The sequence below is a fragment of the Myxocyprinus asiaticus genome, chromosome 21 (assembly GCF_019703515.2).
Source record: "Myxocyprinus asiaticus isolate MX2 ecotype Aquarium Trade chromosome 21, UBuf_Myxa_2, whole genome shotgun sequence".
In the NCBI taxonomy this organism is placed as follows: domain Eukaryota; kingdom Metazoa; phylum Chordata; class Actinopteri; order Cypriniformes; family Catostomidae; genus Myxocyprinus; species Myxocyprinus asiaticus.
This window is the reverse complement of record NC_059364.1, coordinates 15,319,613-15,339,318: the sequence shown is the minus strand read 5'-3', so window position 1 is coordinate 15,339,318 and position 19,706 is coordinate 15,319,613. Positions and strand designations below refer to the sequence as shown.

General features: G+C 38.5%; 1 protein-coding gene across 2 annotated transcripts in view; it reads left to right on the top strand.

The window, feature by feature from the left end:
- The window catches only part of LOC127412386 (ADP-ribose glycohydrolase MACROD1-like), an 817,662-nt gene that overhangs the window by 57,947 nt on the left and 740,009 nt on the right, over nt 1–19,706 (top strand). The window lies entirely within an intron of this gene.

Below are 19,706 nucleotides of genomic sequence, written 5' to 3'. Positions count from 1 at the left end.
TAATGGGGTTTCAAAAAAATCCTGAAACAGTCCAAATGTGAAAGTAAAACATGGATATTAATCATCATAAAAAGACAACAGCACCATGTCCTGCATAGGTCTAAAAATGGGAGATAAAGAACACATTTGGATGGGATATGTTACAATGTCCTCCAAGTCTCCTTACTAACCACATTTTATGTCACCTGTTACTCCACCAGAAACCTCAACTACAGCGATTGCTCAAGTGCCCTTCCAAAAGTCTGATACATTTCTGAATCAAATTGAAAAATGAAGCCAGAGGTCTTGATTCAGGATGAGAGCATAAGTGCACTGTGACAATCTGGCCTGGAGCTGGAGTGGCTGTTAATGAAATGTTTTGAGGTTTAATGGAGTGGTCCAAGATTTGATCCTCATCCTTGAAGTGCTCCACTTGCTGCCAAACAACCACAAGGTTATTTCTTAATGGCACCACATGCTCTCCTCACTTGACCATGAATGGATGGGTGATTGAAGATGTTGTTTCTATGGTTCTTTTACTTGCAGGGACTGTCAACGGCACTTGGAAGAGAAAGCAGAAAGTTGACTACACAACTTGATGGTGTAATTTTCTTTCAACGGTTGTTCCCACTTCCCTCACCTCTTTCCCCAAACATACGTGCTCACGGGCCATTTGAACTCATTCCAGAAGGCTTCGCTTTTAGGCGTAAGCGGTTAGGTCTGGTTTTCATTATGGAAATGCACTGATTATAATTGGTGGTTAACAGATTACCCCGAAAGTTACCCTCTGATTATGTTGTTTTTTCAAAAAGGCAAGATGGATAGCGTTCCATTTAGTGCCTTGCACTTTTTCAATTTGAGTTTATGAGGGAAAAAGTCATTGAAAATCTTTGTGATGTGGAATTCTAAAGTGTGACCCAGCATATAAATAAAAACACCAATGTAAATGAAGGGAATGTTCTGGAATAAATTAAGTTCTTTTGATTGTAATAGTCTTATTTTATTTTTTATTTTTTCAAGGATCACAGCTAACTAGCTAAACAGTGGTGCTTTTCAAAGACCATGGTCAAATGTTAAAGGACTAGTAAACATAGAAATGAAAATGTTGTCATTATTTGCTTACCATTCATGCTGTACCAAACCCGTATGACTTTCTTTTTTTCCACGGAATTAAGTAGATATTAGGCAGATTGTAAGCCTCAGGCACCATTCACTTTCACTGTATGGAAAAAGATGCAGTGAAAGTGAATAGTGACTGAAAATAACATTCTGCCTTGAAACAACATAAGCGTGAGTATGACAGATTTTTATTTTTGGGTGAAATATTCCTCCCTTTATGGTCAGCGTTTTTATTCCTCACAGTTTGTACATAACAAATATATTACAGGTATGAAGAATAAAATAAAGAAGAATACATCTGAATTTAAAATTGGAAGGCTTATTGGGTTTGACTTCCTTTTAGAGCACTTTATTACCCAGTAGACAAACCAAATAAGATTTGGCCGTCCACCAAAGTTGGAAACACTTTTCAGTTCTTAACCAGAATGGAACATGTTTCTCTGTGGCTGAATTCTTGCTGATTTATCCTGCTGCTGACTGCCATGGAGTGCGTCTCTGTTATGGAGGCATCCCTGACTTCAAAAAGCATTTCTGGGGATAATTTGCCATTTGCAGGAAGAGGTGTTGACTGACTGGAGATTTTATTTATTCATATATGCATTTATGACTGCTAGGCTTGTCTTTGGAGCCAGGGCAATGGCAAAAAAGAGTGCATGGCAGAAGATGAATACCTGATAGCTTCTCTCCCTAGACATTGTTAAACGTGCAAATGGGCAGTTTACAGCATTGCCACAGCCAAGCCTGCATATTTTATTAATGAGCAGTCCTGGGCACAGAGGAATATCCCCTCTCCCTCAGAACGGAGCACCATCCTGCCAATTTGATTTTAACAGGCACTTAAAGGCTCTTATTACTTGCTTTCCCCCCATATTTGCTTGTATTTTTCAAAAACTTCCATTTGGAAAGGTGGAAAAGCTTAAATGAAGCCTTAAACACAGCATTGTGCTATTAAATGTCATGACTTTTATTTCACAGACCACCTGTGTGGTTGTTTTGCTGAAGTGGAGAGTAAAAATGAGTGTTAACTCCATTCCTACACTCTAAAATAGCAGGAGAAAAGGAGATTGCCAAGCGGTAATAACTATTTCTCTGCCAGCACTACTTTCATGACCTTTCTCTCCAACCTCAATTATGGCTCAGTATGAGCCTTCGTGTGTAGAAGCACATGCATGAGCTCTGTGTGTGTGTGTTTATTAGTCTAAATACAGTATCTTTACAGCACTGCTTCAAGTTTCATTGACATTATGTCATGAAGGTTCTGGTTCATGTTGCAGCATTGTAAGTTAACTCTACCTGTGATTAGACAATGCAGGTTCATCATAGGTCTTGGAGATCCACTTCCTGTGTTTATTTTCTATATACCGAGACACAAGGTCAGAGAGCCTGCAGATTTCGTGCTGAGCGCTCTGGTCTCGATTAGCACAGTCTCTCAGGCAACTGTGAAGAGGGGAAGGTGTACCCCTCCTGCCGTTCAGGGTTGATGAACCTGAGGATGAGGCGAACCCTCCAGAAACGCATTACAAAAGGCCTTCAAGATTCCAATTAACACCAGCTCCATCTTCCCCTGTTGGTAACCTGATACCCCTTCCAACAACAACACAGCTCTCTTCTCAACACTTTCCTCATGAAAAATCTCTCGTACTAGTCTTTCCCTTGGAAGCTGACCCGCAGATGAAGGTCATCATTCCGAGACAAAAACGATTCTCATCTCGGCAGTCCCCACCGTCTCACCGTCCCTGTAGACTGAGTGATGGTCCCCTCTGAAAATGGATATCAGTGATATAAACTAGGTGATGCCACAAACACTCTTGAGTGGAGAGGATCTGGCAACAAGAGGCCTGCTCAGAGAGTCTGCCTTTGGGCTTTTACTTAGTGTATGTGTGTGTTTGTGTGTATGTGTGTGTGCACGCAGAAATACTTGAAGTTATGTGAGGTTTTAATTTTTGTCCGGTGGCTCAGGACTTTTCTCACTGCTAATTTTTGGTTAAAAGAGAGTTTATCTGAAATAAAAATTTCTGTGGGCATATACTCACAATCATGTTGTTCCAAACCTCTAGGACAGGGGAGGGCAACTATTTTGGTTAAGGGGCCACATCGGGCTTTAAGTAGTGCATAGTGGGCCACATCGTATTCCTTTCGAGATAAAATGTTCCGCATTGATTTGGTTTTTGTGTCTTTTAAGCCCAGAAATAGCTGTGTACTCTATTTTCTAAAGTGTAAATGTGACTAGTGGGACTATTCTGTATTGTATTGCTCTACAAAGGTAGATACTTTTCTATCAGGCATTAAAAAACTGAATAAAGGCTGAGCTTATTATAAATAATTTATCCTTCTGTACTTCTGTTAATTTATTATTCAATTTAACATCTCTTCATCAGGAGTGTTTTAATAAAAAATGAAAAAAAAAAAATCGAAAATTATAGAACATTTAATGTTTGTCGCAAAGCGGTGAGTTTACTTATTTTATTCTCAAAACATTTCCTGTTTACACACTAAAAGGGTCATGATGCGGGTCTCTCATCAGTGGTTTGACTTTCCATTCAGCACAAATTGCACAAATAAAAAATACATATACATATTCATCTCTCGCTTGCTTCTGCTCGCGTGTCAATGATCACCCCTCTGCGTGTCAAGGATGCCGAGATCTACTTTTTCATTTCATCTCTGAGAAGGTTTACCTGCAAACTTAGTAGCACCAAACATCACAAGCAGCCTCAAGAATGGACACAGAGTGGCCGTATAACACTTTTCCTTGAGCAGAATATTGCACTAGAGATCACTAAGTTTGTTTAAAGGGGAAAACGAGAGCTAGAAAGAGCGCACTCGCGTGCATGGCTGCCAGATTGCACAAAATAAGTTTAACATTAAGCGGAATATATCCGATTTGCGCACGTATAAATCTCAAATTTGGGGTGTTACATCTCTTATCTGGCCATGTTAAACGCTTGTGGAGGCGTGTTAGGTCCCAATGCTAAATAACTGAAATATCCAATGAAAAAAAAAAAACGCTTTTAGGATACATGAGCCATGGGCCACATTAAACCATATGGAGGGACAGATCCGTAAGTTGCCCAGGTCTGCTCTAGGATTTTTTTTCTTTCATGGAACACCAAAGGAGACCTTTAGAAAGAATGTAGTCGCCATTCACTTTCATTTGATAATTTTTTTCCTTAAAATGAAAGTGAATGGTGACTGAGGCTGTCAGTCCCTAATATTCTGTCTAACATATTCTGGTGAATTTTCTTCTTTTTTTTTTTTTTTGGTTAAGTGTCCCTTATGATATGTGAATTTAGTGCGGAAGTATCATCGTTGATGAGATGGAGATATTATACTGTGTCCTAACCAGGTGCAATGTGATAAAGCTTCAAGTGATAATTGCTTTCCCATGTAATTTTGGTTTTTGTTTTTGTGCCAGAGGGTCCAAAAAGCGAGTTGTGAAGCGAGTTGTTTTCAGCTGTGCAAAGAGGAATTCATATTTTATAAACTGAACCCCCAAACCTAAAACTAACCATCAGTGGAGTAAAAATATATTGTTAGAGGGAAAAATGCAACCTCCGAATCGCACTCGTCACTGATTATGCAAACTATTACTTCCTGGTTTCAATGTGGGATCCAAACCTGGGTCTCACACAACGTGGTACCGGTCTCGCCACAAGGGAAGGTGAAGACACTTGAGCCGATGCAAAAATGTCTGGTGGGAGATGGTGATTATCAGTGAGTTGGCATAATGTGTCTGATCCTAGGGTACTGGAGCTCTCGGAAACAACATGCAGACTTCCCGTGTGATCATGTTGTAAAAAAACAAGTATGGTCTGACTGGTTTTTTTGTGGATTTTTTTTTGTGTGGATTTTTTCCCCTTTTTTCACCCAATTTGGAATGCCCAATTCCCAGTGCGCTTTTAAGTCCTCGTGGTCGCGTAGTGATTCGCCTCAATCCGGGTGGCAGAGGATGAATCCCAGTTGCCTCCGTGTCTGAGACCATCAACCTGCGCATCTTATCACATGGCTTGTTGAGTGCGTTGCCATAGACATAGTGCGTGTGGAGGCTTCACGCCATCCACCGCGGCATCCGCGCTCAACTCACCACGCACCCCACCGAGAACGAACCACATTATAGCGAACACGAGGAGGTTACCACATGTGACTCTACCCTCCCTAGCAACCGGGCCAATTTGGTTGCTTAGGAGACTTGGCTGGAGTCACTCAGCATGCCCTGGGATTCGAACTAGTGAACTCCAGGGGCGGAAGCCAGCGTCTTTTACCACTGAGCTACCCAGGCCCCTTGTTTTGATTGATTGTGATTTTGTTACATTACTCAGTACTTCCATTTTCAGTGTGTTAAGACAAATTAGGTCTAATAGTAAAATGAAAATTCTCACCCTCATACCATCCCAGATGTGTATGACTTTCTTTCTTTTGCTAAACACAAACAAAGATTTTTATAAGAATATCTCAGCTCTGTAGGTCCTCACAATTCAAGTGAATGGGTTCCAGAAACAGATAAAGGCAGCATAAAAGCAGGGACTAAAAATGGTTCAAGGAACAAAAACCGAAAATGAATGAAATTTTTTAGCAGAACGTAACCAAAAACCAGAAACAAAGTGATTTTCAATTGTTCCAGAGTGAAAACATTATTTTTAAATGCTGGTAACTGGTTATAACTGGTTATTTTTGTTCCAATAATTTTTTCATGACACCAAAGACCAAAGGGTTTATCACAGTATATTTTTGGAACTACACCACTTCATGTTGCCTGAAAAAATGAAACATGTGCTTTGATCCTGAAGGAAACTGCTGCATCACATTTCTTTGCTTATAATTGCCCGTTGTGGATGTCATATTCTCTGAATGAAGACCTTTTTAACAACCATGTATAATTACTACATATACATACATGGCTAATTCAGATACAAGGAAAACGTTATTAGATGTAAAAAGTACGTTTCTTAGTTGTTTCCAAGTCTTCACTGAATTATTGTTAGATATGATGCATTAATACAGATTTGATGCTGCCGGGTTTTGACTCAGAAGCAGATCTGTAATTAATATTATACTTATCTGTTAATTAACTGCTTGTTATGATTTCTATGCTGATAAATCCATCACACAGTAAAAAAAATTATTGCTTATTTTTGCTTATTTTGGTGAGGCAAGTGGCTTATTATGGACTTGTTTTTCCAGACCATGTTGCTTGTTTCTCTTGTGAGATCTGGCAACACTGCAATTGGTATTTCACCCACCCCTTAGCACAGAGTACTGTCATTTTAAAAAGAACATTATTAACTGTTCTTTTATTTTGTTCTAACCGGTAACCTTTTGGAAAGGAGGCTGCAGAAATTCTGAACCAGAATGAAAAAATACAGTTTTTGCTCAGAACGATCCAAAATGAAAAACATTTCATTTTTAGTTGACTCCAGTGGTTAAATACATATCTTCAGAAGCGATCTTCAGAAGTGAGTTAATGATGAGAGAAATAAAGATTTTGGGTGAACCATCCCTTTTGCACCACCAGCATTTTTGTTCAGGTCTTTTGCCTTGTTTCCCCTCTTATTTAATACAACAATTAAAGTAATACATGGTTTTATATGCATATATGTCCTTGGAAGAAAGGAAAAACATTTGTTGATGCCACACTGAAACCCAAACAAGTGTTTGCACCACCCCCAGGCCTGGGAAAAGATCAAAATTAATTTAGTAGGATAAACATGCCTACCGGTATTGTGTTGAAGATAGATTTTAAAGGGGTCCTTTTGTCTTGGTCATCTTCCTTTCAGTGACTTAAGTCTCTGCTCCTGAGTCCCTTGTTAGATTTTGGGTTAAACCACAGCTCAAAGCATGGGAGCTGCTGGGCTTCTATTCCTTCTATTTCAAATTCAATTTCATTGTATCTTTTTCCGTACAATGAAAGTGAATAAAGTCTGCTGAACATCTCTTTTTGTGTTCCATGGAAAAAATAAAAGTCATGTTTGGAACAACATGAAGGTGAGTAAATGATGACAGAATTTCTATTTTTGGGTGAACTATACCTTTAAATAAAAGTTATTTGAAGTCTGTAGATATCAGGCAGTAAGCTGCAAAATACAGTTCCTTAAAATTTAAGGTCAAATTAATTCACAGGACAACAACTTTTCTTGAGTCATCCCTAGGATTACACTGTTTTAGCCTGGCTTAGCTTTTAAAGCAACCTCAATCTCTTCCTAACTGCAGTTCTGTCCTTTTGTTGGGCAAAACACTACAGGATCATAATTAAATATTCATTGAACACTCAATTGACCTGTCTTCTTTGTCATTACTAATCAATCAAATCAATGACAGATCTATCTGCAGATTACAGATCTTGAATTGGAACTCCTCTGCAATTGAACAATCAGTGGAGGTAATTGTCTCAAGACCATCAAATCGATTAAAGCTATCCCCGGCAACTGACCAGTGCACTTTAGATCAAGCCATCCAGCCATGTTAATTCACTCTTCGCAGAGCCAGTGTCACTCTGAAACTTCACGGTAACAGCTTGTTGTTCACGTGCAACTCACTGCATGCCTGGATCATCTCGCCGCTCTCATCTCCCGTCCCTCATCCGCCTTATCTCTGTAGGTGTTAATACATCTGAGAGTAGAGAAAGAGGGGACAGCTGTGTCTTTCTGGTGGAATGAATGAAATGGAAAGGTTGAGGGGGTGGGTAGGGAATCAAAGGGAGGACTGCATTGCCCCTGTGGCTACGGGCGCAGGGATAATAGAGTAAAATTGCACACAGCCCTAACTTTGGGCAAGTCTGGCTTCCTCCCCATCCTAGTGTGTCCTCAGCATGGCGGCCTTTGTGGTGACTCCTGTGTTCTGGTAATGAACAGGGCAGCCTGCATGCCTGCTTACTTGCTTTCTCTCAGGCTGAGAGGTTCAGGGATGCAGGGAGGGGCATGGATAAAAGCTGGTTTCATTAGCCAGGGAGAATTGGCAAATTTCAGGGCTCTGATCAAGCGTGACATGGAGGACTAACTTTTTCTTCTTTTTTTGATGGACACGGTCTGAAGTTTGTGGAACTAAAGCTGCTGTCCGTCCAGATGGGCTCTGGCTGCCTCTGATTACGCTCTCCCTCCAGTCTTCTTCTCTGGTCATATCCTCATCTCCCTCCCCTGGACACCATCCGCCTCCTTGTAGTGATTTAGGAAGAAATGTGGTGAAAATCTATCCTGCTTTTTGAAATATAATTTTAGCAGCCATATCACCCTGCAGCTCTTGCCTGGTTGCCAACTGAAGCTAAGCAGGGTTGAGCATGGCCAGTACCTGGATGGGAGACCTTCTGGGGAAAAACTAAGGTTGTTGCTAGAAGAGATGTTAGTAAGGCCAGCAGGGGGTCCTAACGCCTCAGTGTAGTGAAGGAGACACTATACTGTAAAAAGGCACCGTCTTTCAGATAAGACGTTAAACCGAGGTTATGACTCTCTATGGTCATTAAAAAGCCCAGGGCACTTCTCATAAAAGAGTAGAGGTGTAACCCCGGTGTCCATATTGGCCCTTATCAATCATTGCCTCCTAATAATCCCCATCCATGAATTGGCTGTATCACTCTACTCTCTCCTTTCCACCAGTAGCTGGTGTGTGGTGAGCATACTGGTGCACAATGGCTGTCATCGCATCATCCAGGTGGATTCTGCACACTGGTGGTGGTTGATGAGAGTCCCCTGTTCACTATGTAATGTGCTTTGAGTGTAGTGTAAAAAAAGCTCTATATAAGTGTAACATTAATTAATTCATTTTACAAAAATGTCACCACCGTCATAATTTTCATGAGATCAGGCTGGAAGAATCGTAACTATTTCAATACAATATAACTACTACTACTAAGTACACCCGATTATAGTTTTTCACCATAATTTTAACAAGAGTTTACTGTTAAAGTACACGTATTGTCTTGTTAAACACAATTTAAAATGTCATCGTTAACTATAAGGTAATTCATACTTTTTAGATCTAAAAAACATAATTTTTACAATGTTTTACACTAAAATTATATGTATTTTCCTTAAATACAATATAATTTTTCACTTTATATGGTAAGTAATTAGCAGTTAACCAATAAACACATTTTTATATTCTTTACAGTGTGTTTCTGCAGTGATTTGCATTGGCATGTCCAGTGACGTTCTGATCATCGTTGTGAGATTGCCATCCATGAAGGGAACATGGTTTGTGGTAATGGATTTTATGATGCAATTATGGAGAGCGACCTCATTTTGATTGAGGGACCTCATTAAAAAGCAGCAAAAAGGAAAACGGAAGAAAATAGCAAGCCATCATGAATAAGGTGCCAGCAACAGGGAGCAATGAATTAAACCAGTTGCAGATCATTGTTGTCCAGCCACTTGAATGGGAGGAAAAAATAAACTATTTCGATGTGGGTAAATGGCTCCTAAGTTTCCAAACTTCTGCATTGTTTGCTGTTGGGCACACAATATGTAATTAGTGTTGTCAAAAGTACCGGTACTTTGGTACCAAGTCGATACTAAAATAAAAAAGATGTAACGATACCAGTGTTTCTGCAATACCGGTAGTACTGAGCACCAACTCTTATCTGGTACCAGCGCGCAGTATGACTGACACAAAACAGCTTTAAAATGCTCACAGGCTTATTTTGAACACGTGCTCTGTTACTCCTTTTACACTGAAATGGACAATCAAATTAAAATCGTGACATGTCCTAATATGATTTATTAAACGCTAAAGGCTGCAGTCTTACTGTGGATAAGCTGCGTACTATAAATAAATCTGACCGCTCATCCAATAGAAACTCCACAGACATTGAGAATCATTCACGTTGTATCGGATGACAGGTCAGAGCACTAATCTACTGTGAACCATGCAGCACATGTAAAATATATATTTATATAATTAAAATAATAGAATTTGGGCTTTAATTTCAGCACAGCTTTATGTATATAGCATTTAAAACAACAGAGTTGACCAAAGTGCTTCACAGTAATAACATTTCAAACATAACATTTCAAAATTACCACATACACAAACACCAATAATCTAAAATACAAACACTTCAAAACTGTGTCCTACATTTCATTTGTCAGACTCAAAGGCCAGTGTAAAGAGATGAGATTTCAAACGTGACATAAAAGTCTTCAGTGATCACACTGGGCTGTGTTGTGAACTGTTTATCCGGAAAAGTGAAGCTTGCTGCAAAAAACACACGTCATATTAAAAGTACGATTCAAAATAAAAGCTAGATGCCTGAAATAGACCTTTTTCACAGACTGTGATGACACGCCTTATCAGAGTAAATCTCGCTTTTTTTTGTATATGTATGTATATATATATATATATATATATATATATATATATATATATATATATATATATATATATATTATAAATTTTTTTAACTATTGAGTTTAAATTTATAACATTATGCTTATTGTTATATTACACTGGAATTAGTTTAAAAAAAAATTAATTACCGCAGCTGCGAGGGGGTTCCTATTACAGCTGCTGAGTGAGTGACAGTAAATTTGGCATCTTCTCCCATCTGAATTGCTTAATCCAACGCTCTCTATTTTTTTCCTCTTCTGGAAAGTCATTCAAACGTAATAGTGGGGGTTTTCTTTTGGTCTTGGAGCAAATGGATAAGTGAAAATAATATTAGCTGTGATCTACATTCACTCCCATTCACCGCTGTCGAAATGTACCCTGCAAATGCTTACTTCTGCGTTCCAAAACCCAGAGTGTGAAAAGGGTCTGTTGAAGAAATTGTGAAAGAAATATATTACAACTGTATAGTAAAATGTACTTTAATATTCACTGTAATAATAATAATAATTAATAATAATAATTATAATAACAATTAAGCAATATATCTCAAGCAAGACTGCTGTTGAATAAAAGTTTGGCAAAAAATATACAATGACATGTAGAAAAGTTATATATTCACTTGTTAATTTTTTTTACAATTAATTGATTAGACACCATTTTGATGATGAAATTAAATTAAACTTTAAAAACATAGAGTTCTGGAAATTATAATAATTATTAAACTATAATTATTAAACTAATTATTAATTTATTTAAAATAACTAAACTGGTGTGTTTAATAGCACATTATCATATTAGCATTTTTTCCCTGTGGTATCGAAATTGGTATCGAGAACCATGAAATTCCACTGGTATCGGTACCGACTACTGAAATTTTGGTACCGTGACAACACTATTTGAAATTGCAAATGGCAATTTTCTGCTGGCACAACACACTGCTTGGCATGGGTTTGAAGTTGGAGTGCATTCGCCTTCTACAGACACATCTGAGTAACTTGAAGAACTCTGTTCTCTTATCTCATCCACTCTTTTGTTTCACGCACTTAACGCTTGTGGTTTAGCCTAGTTATCTTGATCCCTGGGTTGAATCCTCTCCTACACAAATTGTCCATTGTTGCAGGCCTTGGAACCATGTGTGCTGCAGATGGTACAAATCTCTTGTTTAGATTTGAGGATTTAGTTATCTTATTTACTTTCACAGGTATCTCCATTGTCTTCTGTGCCCTCTTTTGTGAACGCTCTAAGCAGCAAGTAAGGAGAGTGCCCCAGCTTTCTCACCTGACTTAATTGATCTTAACTCTGGGGGTTTGGGCCATATGTTTTAGAAAGAGTCTCTCATTTTAATGTGAGACAGAATAGGGCACTTTCTTTTTATTCACATGCCATGCAGATAGAAGAGGGTTGTGTGCTGATCGATTTCCACAGCGAGACAGTGAGAGCTGAGCTGTCCTCAGAGCTGTCCTGCTTATTAGGTGTGGTTTTGGGCCAGAAGAGACGGCGCATATCTGTAGGCGTAGATGAGCTTTCATGCAGGCCGCACTCAATGAAAAACCCAGATGATTCATGTACATGGACTAATACTTCTCAGTCACTCCCTCTCTTTATCTTTCTGTGTTTTCTCTCTATGGCCACTTGTCAATCACAGGGGTAGATCAGCTGGTAGAACAGCTGCAATCTGGTGGTGGAAGCAAACAAGAAACCGATGAAACAATTGGAGAAGGCATGCATGGACAAATGAAGATGGGCTAGGATTGCAGTATAGGCCAGCTTAAAGGCATCAGCTTTAATAGAACTAGTAATTTGTCATCAATAATCATGATTACTTTCTTGACCCTTTAGCCCAAAGGGGGGCAACGATCTGACCTCTCGGACCATCCCTGAGGGATCAGAGGAGAAGAAACCTTTTATCTTTTGTTTAAGTGACACCAGATGCTCCAGGGTTTGATAAATTACTTCTTACAGCATTGGCCGTGCATAAGTTGTGTGTGATCATGCAACAAAATAACAGTTGAAGAATGTTAGTGTTGTCAGTCAACTCGAGGCTGTGGATTATGGAAGCGTGAGTGACAGTGGAATAATCTCCCTTGAAAAAGTGTAAAATCCACACCTGGGTGACAAATGTCAAGCCATCCTAGCAGAAAGTGAAAGATTTGCTGGAAAGGCCAGTGCCGAACCATTGAAATAATGTTTCATGAAGTTTAAGCAGTGTGCTGTTGTCTGCCTGCAGTATTAGAAGACCAAAGGTTTAAAAACAAAGGAGCGAGATGTGGGGAAAATCTGCATATATTTGCATGCATTTTCAAATAAACGTTAATTTGCAACCATCTTTTAGAAACATGCTTGCTTATGATCTCCTTATCTCTTTGTATGTCTGGACGGATAATAGCATTGCAGGCTTTAAGTTTCTAAGATTATATAAAGGTCTTGTGCTTATAGCTTTGCTGAAAATGACAATTTTACATCACCCACACATTTTCTTTGTGTCGTGTACTCTATATTGTATCCTAATTCCTGTCTGATTATGGTTCATTGATGCATAACTATCAACGCCTGTGGATCTACCCAAGAGAACTCATCATGAGATAGACGCCTCTTTTATCTCTACGAAGAAATACGGGAAGTCCAGAACTTGGGTGATTATACAAGAGCAAAGGGTTAATTTCAAGATCCATTCTTGATTTTTCACCATTATGTTGTTCCAAACACATATGACTTTATTTCTTCCGTAGTAACGGAGATTGCTGGCAGAATGACAGCCTCGATCACCATTAACTCTCATTGCATCTTTTCCATAAATTTCCATACAATTAAAGTGAATGCTGACTGCCAAACATGTCGAAATCAGCACTAGAGTTTGCAAAGGTGTCCAGGATTTGCCATCACCTTAATTAACAGCTTTAGCATTGATCAAACAGAGAGGGAGATAAATGAACAGATGTGTTTCATTAGAATGTGTCCATTATCTTTATTTTCAACGAGGTAACGTATGCTGAGGGAGATGGGCAGACGACACTGGCACTAATAAAAACCATCAAAATATATATAATCTGCCGTGTTAATCTCGTCAACAAAATCACTGATGAAAATGTACGTTGAAGACAGTTTTTTCTTTTTTTGTTAACGATAACGAATAGAAGATGAAAAAGACGATTTTATTACTTTTGACGAAATATAACGAGAAAAAATAATGCTGCTAGATATTTAGAGTACAAGATATAAACAGAAGAAGAAACATTTGTTTTAGAAAAGACATGCCATTTTAGTCAGAGTAAAACTTTTTTCATTAAAAGACTAAAACTATGACTAAAAAAAAAAGTTTAAAAATGAACACAAATCATATGTTAAAGGGATAGTTCACCCAAAAATGAAAATTCAATCATTGTTTACTCACCCCTGTGTTGTTATAATACTAAATAACTCTTAACACCAAGGGAGAAATTGTAAAAAAAAAATATTGTGGTCAGTGATGTCATACATTGGCAGTTTATGGTGACTACCTCTTCAAGCTTCAAAAGAACGCAAAAGTATAATTCAGAAGTCTAATAAATGATTCCATGAGACTCATGAGTGTTATGAAAGCATTCGATAAGGTTTGGTGAGAAACAAACTGAAATCTAATGTATTATTTTGTGAAAATGTTCACTGACCATTGATCTCCTGTGCTCGTTCATGATAGGGCATGTTAGCAACAGTTCACACAGTGCCCTCGCGACATTGGGGAGTAAATTATCAGCAAATTTTCATTTTTGGGTGAACTATTCCTTTAAGTGCATGTAAACGTGGTCAATGAGATTCTAGGCATAATGTTAGCCGTAGTCACCATTCACTTTCATTGCATGTTTTTTCCATACAATGAAAATGAACGGTGAATGAGGCTAACTTCCTGCCCAACTTTTGTTTTCCACACAAGGAAAAAAGTCCTACAGGTTTGTAACAACATCAGGGTGAGTAAATGATGACAAGATTTTCATCTTTGGGTCGTAAGTACACACTGTACTACTACTGTATGTTTCTTGGTACCACGTCTACTTTACCTACTATTACATTCAATCAATTTATTTTAAAGGTCAGCAGCTAATGACACTGTCAGTGTGAATGCAAAGCCTGAAGAGTTGTTAATGCTGATCATTGGCACATTGTCATCATCAATGGAATGTTCCCAGTTGAATCCCATATCAGAATGTTCCTGCCCAGCAACAACACAACTTGCACCCTTTCCTCTGGCTTTATAGTCTTACCTTGCATGGCTAAATTAAAGTATTTCTCCAAGCTCTGCAAATGAAGGCACCCATTTATTCTCTTTGTTGTGAGATGTATCGTCAAGGCCACCACTGATAAGTCTGCTGTGTTCCATCTTTCAAACAGACCTGCACATCCTGTCCTGACTGAGTAATAGTGACAGAACAGAGTGACCCACTGAATGATGCTCATTGCAGGCTCCACTGCTTTTTTTTTTTTTTTGAGAATCTTTTAGATCAACCATGACTACTTCAATTGAAGGTTCATTTGATAATGACTCAATTGACTGGAAATTGAAGAACCCCATTGATCCTGTGAGTAAAGTCTACCAAGGCACAAGGCATTGCACAGACCAGACAACTGAATATGAGAAAAAATTCAGTTTTGGAGACATGACCACTCAAAGGTGCTGAAAGCTATTTTTTATAGAATGCCAAATAGAAAATGTCTCTCTTACCTGATAATTGGGTCGATGACATCACTTCAAGTTTAATGCATTTTCAGCTCCATAGCAGGTATCAGTTGTTAGCTTGACATGCAAGAATGCTGTTTTGCCATTGCTGCCTTTTACATCTTTGACAGCATTTAGATGATGATGCTGCTCTACTGCTCCACCTCTCAACAGTACTATGGTATATTTATAGGGCGGGTTTTGAAAAGAGGAGGCGTGTCTAATTTAGTGGCGACTAAATTAGACACGTTCTGGTGGAAGTTCCAGAACGGCTAGCATCGCTTATTCTCATTTGATTTGTATTAGCCAATTTTTCTTGGAGCTAGGCTGTTGCCTGCCAGGATACAGCATGACAGGACAAGTTATGAGCCGCTTTTATTTTGGTTCTCATCTTTTGACCTCAAGTTTAATGACCACTTACCACTCTGTTGATGCTGAATGGTCTTGCATTTAATATCCTGAAGGGAATTTGGTCACTTAGACTTATGTTGTCTGAAAGATAAATATCCCACCCATTAATTATTTTAACTCAGAATCCACAACATCAAAGAATACCTTCTCTTTCTGTGCTAGTGTGAAATGTCACTAGAGGCCCTAAGACACCAATTTTCTACAGAAAATATCTCTTTTCCATTTTGCCCTTAAAACCTGGTCTTAATTACCTGTAGCTGGAAAAAAAATTGTATTTCACAGAGAAAAAGATAAAATGTTCCATTTCTATTCAGACTATTCAACTATGCCATTATGCAGACATACTTGTAATTTTCTGTAATTGTGATTATTTTTTATTCTCGCTTCCCTTTTACTTTGGTCTGTAGCGACATTCAATAATCAGAGAAAAGGAGGGCGGTGGCGATGTTAATGAATCTAAATGTTGCTTTTTTCCTCTCATCAGAGGCTGTTTAAAGTAATTGTATGGCGCCTATAAATACAGCCCTCAGGGAGGGGGAATGGCATAATTGCAAGCACCTCACACGCCTCTGCAATCTGATCCTATTATCTGACAGTGCTCTAAAACCAGCCTCAATCACTACAGTTAGTGAAACACTGTGCCTTCGTCCCCTCTATTTGTCTCCTTATCTTTCATCTTTCTTTTCACTCATAGTCTGCTGAAGAAAAGTCACACTTCTCTTCACATTGAGCATTTTTTGCAAGCTCAAAATAAAGGAAATTCTCTTTGTCTGAGGAGCGTACAGCCTCTATCTTTCCATTTATTTAAAGAGAACTATCTAAATTATATGTTAGATTATAATGAGCAATTCTTCTCGAGAAGGTTGACATAATTGCACTTTTTAAGCCTGAAGTGCATACTGATTAAACACAATACGTCTTGTATTTTTGAAATGCCTATTGATGAGTAAATAATTGCCAAATAAATCATATTTCACAAAATATTCCTACGAAAACTATTCAAATCACTGGTAATTAGGAGTTGTTATTACTTGACAGGTTGATATGGTGTATTACAGTACAGTTTAGCATTATTTGATATTCAAATTTTTCCGATTTTATTGTTACATCTGCAAGGAAACTACGATAGAGACTATTTAGCAGAGATGGGCCACTTCTATTAAAATGAATGGGAGAAATTGGAACGCCCAATGGTCAACAGATGCAGAAAGGAAGTCCCGCCTTACAAGTAAAAGAGCCAATCACCTTTTAGATACAGAAATCACCTGTCAATCGACTCAAGCTATATAAGCTATACAAAACAAATACATTTTTGGGGGGTAATCTAAGGGATAGAAGAACAATTTATGATTCCAGTGTTTGATTATCAGATTTTACTGCTGATTCTTTGATCGTAATCTTGACAAACCATTTTAGAGATTTCGGTGTTCCCCCATTTAATAGGAGCTGCACTTTTATGACTGGAAATAGGTTCCCAAGAGCATTCCAAAGATGGACGCCAGTGGACTGACTTGCTAGAAAGACTTTGACTATGACTAGCATAATATCCAATATCTTGGTAACTCTTAAAAAGATTAATTTTTTTGGTGAAGCAGTTTGGTTGGAGGTTAAAGAAAGACCAATATCCGCAGCACCTGTGTTCAGAGAGCTTATTAAGCACAGACATTTAAGAAGAGTTTAAACAAATTGACCCACTGAAAATCTAAGTGTGTGATCTGCCACCAACTCCATTTTGAAAGAGTGGGCAGTAATTACATTTGACTTGCTCTGATGGAAGGATTAATCCACAGTCAGTACGAACAATGGCAGGAAGAGAGTCTTATTCCAGCCCCACTCCCCCACAGTCTAGCTTTAAATAATATTCATACCTTGATAGAATGTTACTGATGTGACATTTTCTTGGCTGGTTCATGGCAGCGTATTGTTCATATTTCAGGACTGCTTTCATAGTCAGAGGTGACTGCTTTCATATCACCTCAAGGTGATAGCCTAGGTTTAGGTCACCAAACATGGTTTCCAAGAATCACCTCAGTTTTTTAATACACATCCAATCCAAAGTAATCATATCAGTTTATTAATAGATTTTCCAGAATTTGTTAGTATTCCTTATGTTTCTTTTTCTCAAGTGTTAGGTAAAGGAGAAAGCAAAGAGCTCGATTTACCACAACTGCTACCTCCGTCTCCCTCCACACCCATTCTATTACACTTCACGTCCTAATTCTATTGGATCTGAGAGATGGAATACTTAACTCTGACAAAGGTTTTAATCTCTCTTATAAAAGACGGCATTTTTCAGGTAGGATGTCATGGAAATGGTTTTCCCTTGCATGAGGTGTCTGTCTGTATACGGCAAGAGCTTCATCAGATTGGTAATTAAGTTATTTTTCCAGCAAGCGGGAACGGGGAGTTTGAGAGCGAGAGAGGAATCAATAATGATATTGTGCTGTGTGAGTCTGCCATATAATACTCCATGGTACTGGAAGTGCTTAATTTGGCTAGCGATATGCCTCTCCACCCATTGTCAGAGCGTACCTGCACCCTTAGCTCTCTTTAAAAGCTTAGAAAACAAGAAAGAATGAATTTTGAAGATACCAAGAAACAGATTAAATTTGTCTTTGTTTACAGAGAAGTACAATGCAGAGTACTGTATGTTCAGACCTGCTTCTTGCTCTGTGAGAAGAGAGCTCACTGGTGACCTATTAGATGGATGCTTTTAATGTGTCTACCACTCACCGACTTGAGTTACACCGACAGCGGCCCAACTGGAATGTAAATAACCGCTAATGGATATGGGCGTGTAAAAGTACCTGCATGTATGACGTTTAAGGTTTCGCACCACCTGATCCAAGAACTGAAAAGATCAAACACTATTGCCCTGGACACCTCATGTCTCAAAGTGGAAGACCCGTTATCTTTTAGTTCTTCATTTCCATGTGCATGACCGTGACACTGAACCAAACAGAGGCAGGAACTAACCGCCACTTCTGAAAGTTATATAGCTTGGATGTAACCAGGAACAATATAAAAACATAAGAGGGCCTTTTTTGTGGTCAATGTTTTGAGATGGGGGTATACTGTAATCACAAGAGCATACACTCACCTGCCTACTACAGGATTAGCAATAAGAGATTTGTAGACAACCAAAGCAAAAATCCATTTTTCAGATGCTGTCATGTCTGAATCATTGGTTTCATTTCAAGTTTTGCCTTTTCTTGTATGGTATGTATTACTAACAAGTCAGACATTTATGACATCAGCAAAATCTGCTCGAACAATAATTAAGATCTATCACAATAAAACGGTTTCATTTTAATCAGAGTTTTGTCCTAACCGGTCACAAACACAACGTGACGAGTGTCAGAAATGTTTCAGGATCGCCCTTACGAAAAACCCTGGTTTTACTACATGGTTAAGAAAAACCATGGTTTTACTACAGTAATCATGGTTTAACCATGTTATTGGTAGTAAAATCATAATAATCACAAACTTAAGGAGCATATCCATCTACTGGGTCATTCAGCTGCATTACTGGAGGTTGTAACTGTGCCTGTCTATTTGACGTGGTGTTTTCTTTGCCAAAGATTGTGCTCCAGATGCATCATTAGACTTTAGATGAACCACAGTGCAAATGCTTACTGAACTGAGGGTGGCGAACCGTACAGTTCGTTTGTTTTACTGATAACTGTTACACCCATTCTTAGGACATATTTGGTATGTTTACCCGCACAGCTATCGAGCTACAGCGGGTTTTTCCGTTGTTGAGCTACAGTTTTCATCTATATGTCCAGTTATAAATGACACAATGCTCAATCAAATATTTGAAGGACGGACGTCAAATATGCTGGGTTAAATGCATGTCCCACGTCACCTCTGTTTTTCAGAGCATGAAATTGCACAACAATGAGCTAAGTGTGGTCTAAGTATACATGCTGAACAAAGCAGTGCTACAATTGTATTATGTAGGTCTGTTAGGACGACTTGACAAAAATTATTTGAATTATTGTTTGAGTCCGACTGAAACCGAAGTTGTGTTAACATAAAAAGTTGGCTGCTGCTTGGTACGTTATTAGCATGGGTATTCTACAGACAACCAAAGTTTGACAAATATTCAAGAGTGGGTCATTTGTGCTGGTGATTAAGGTGAAGCAATTGTTGGTATCTATCTGTACTATGCACCATTGTCATGTTTTTA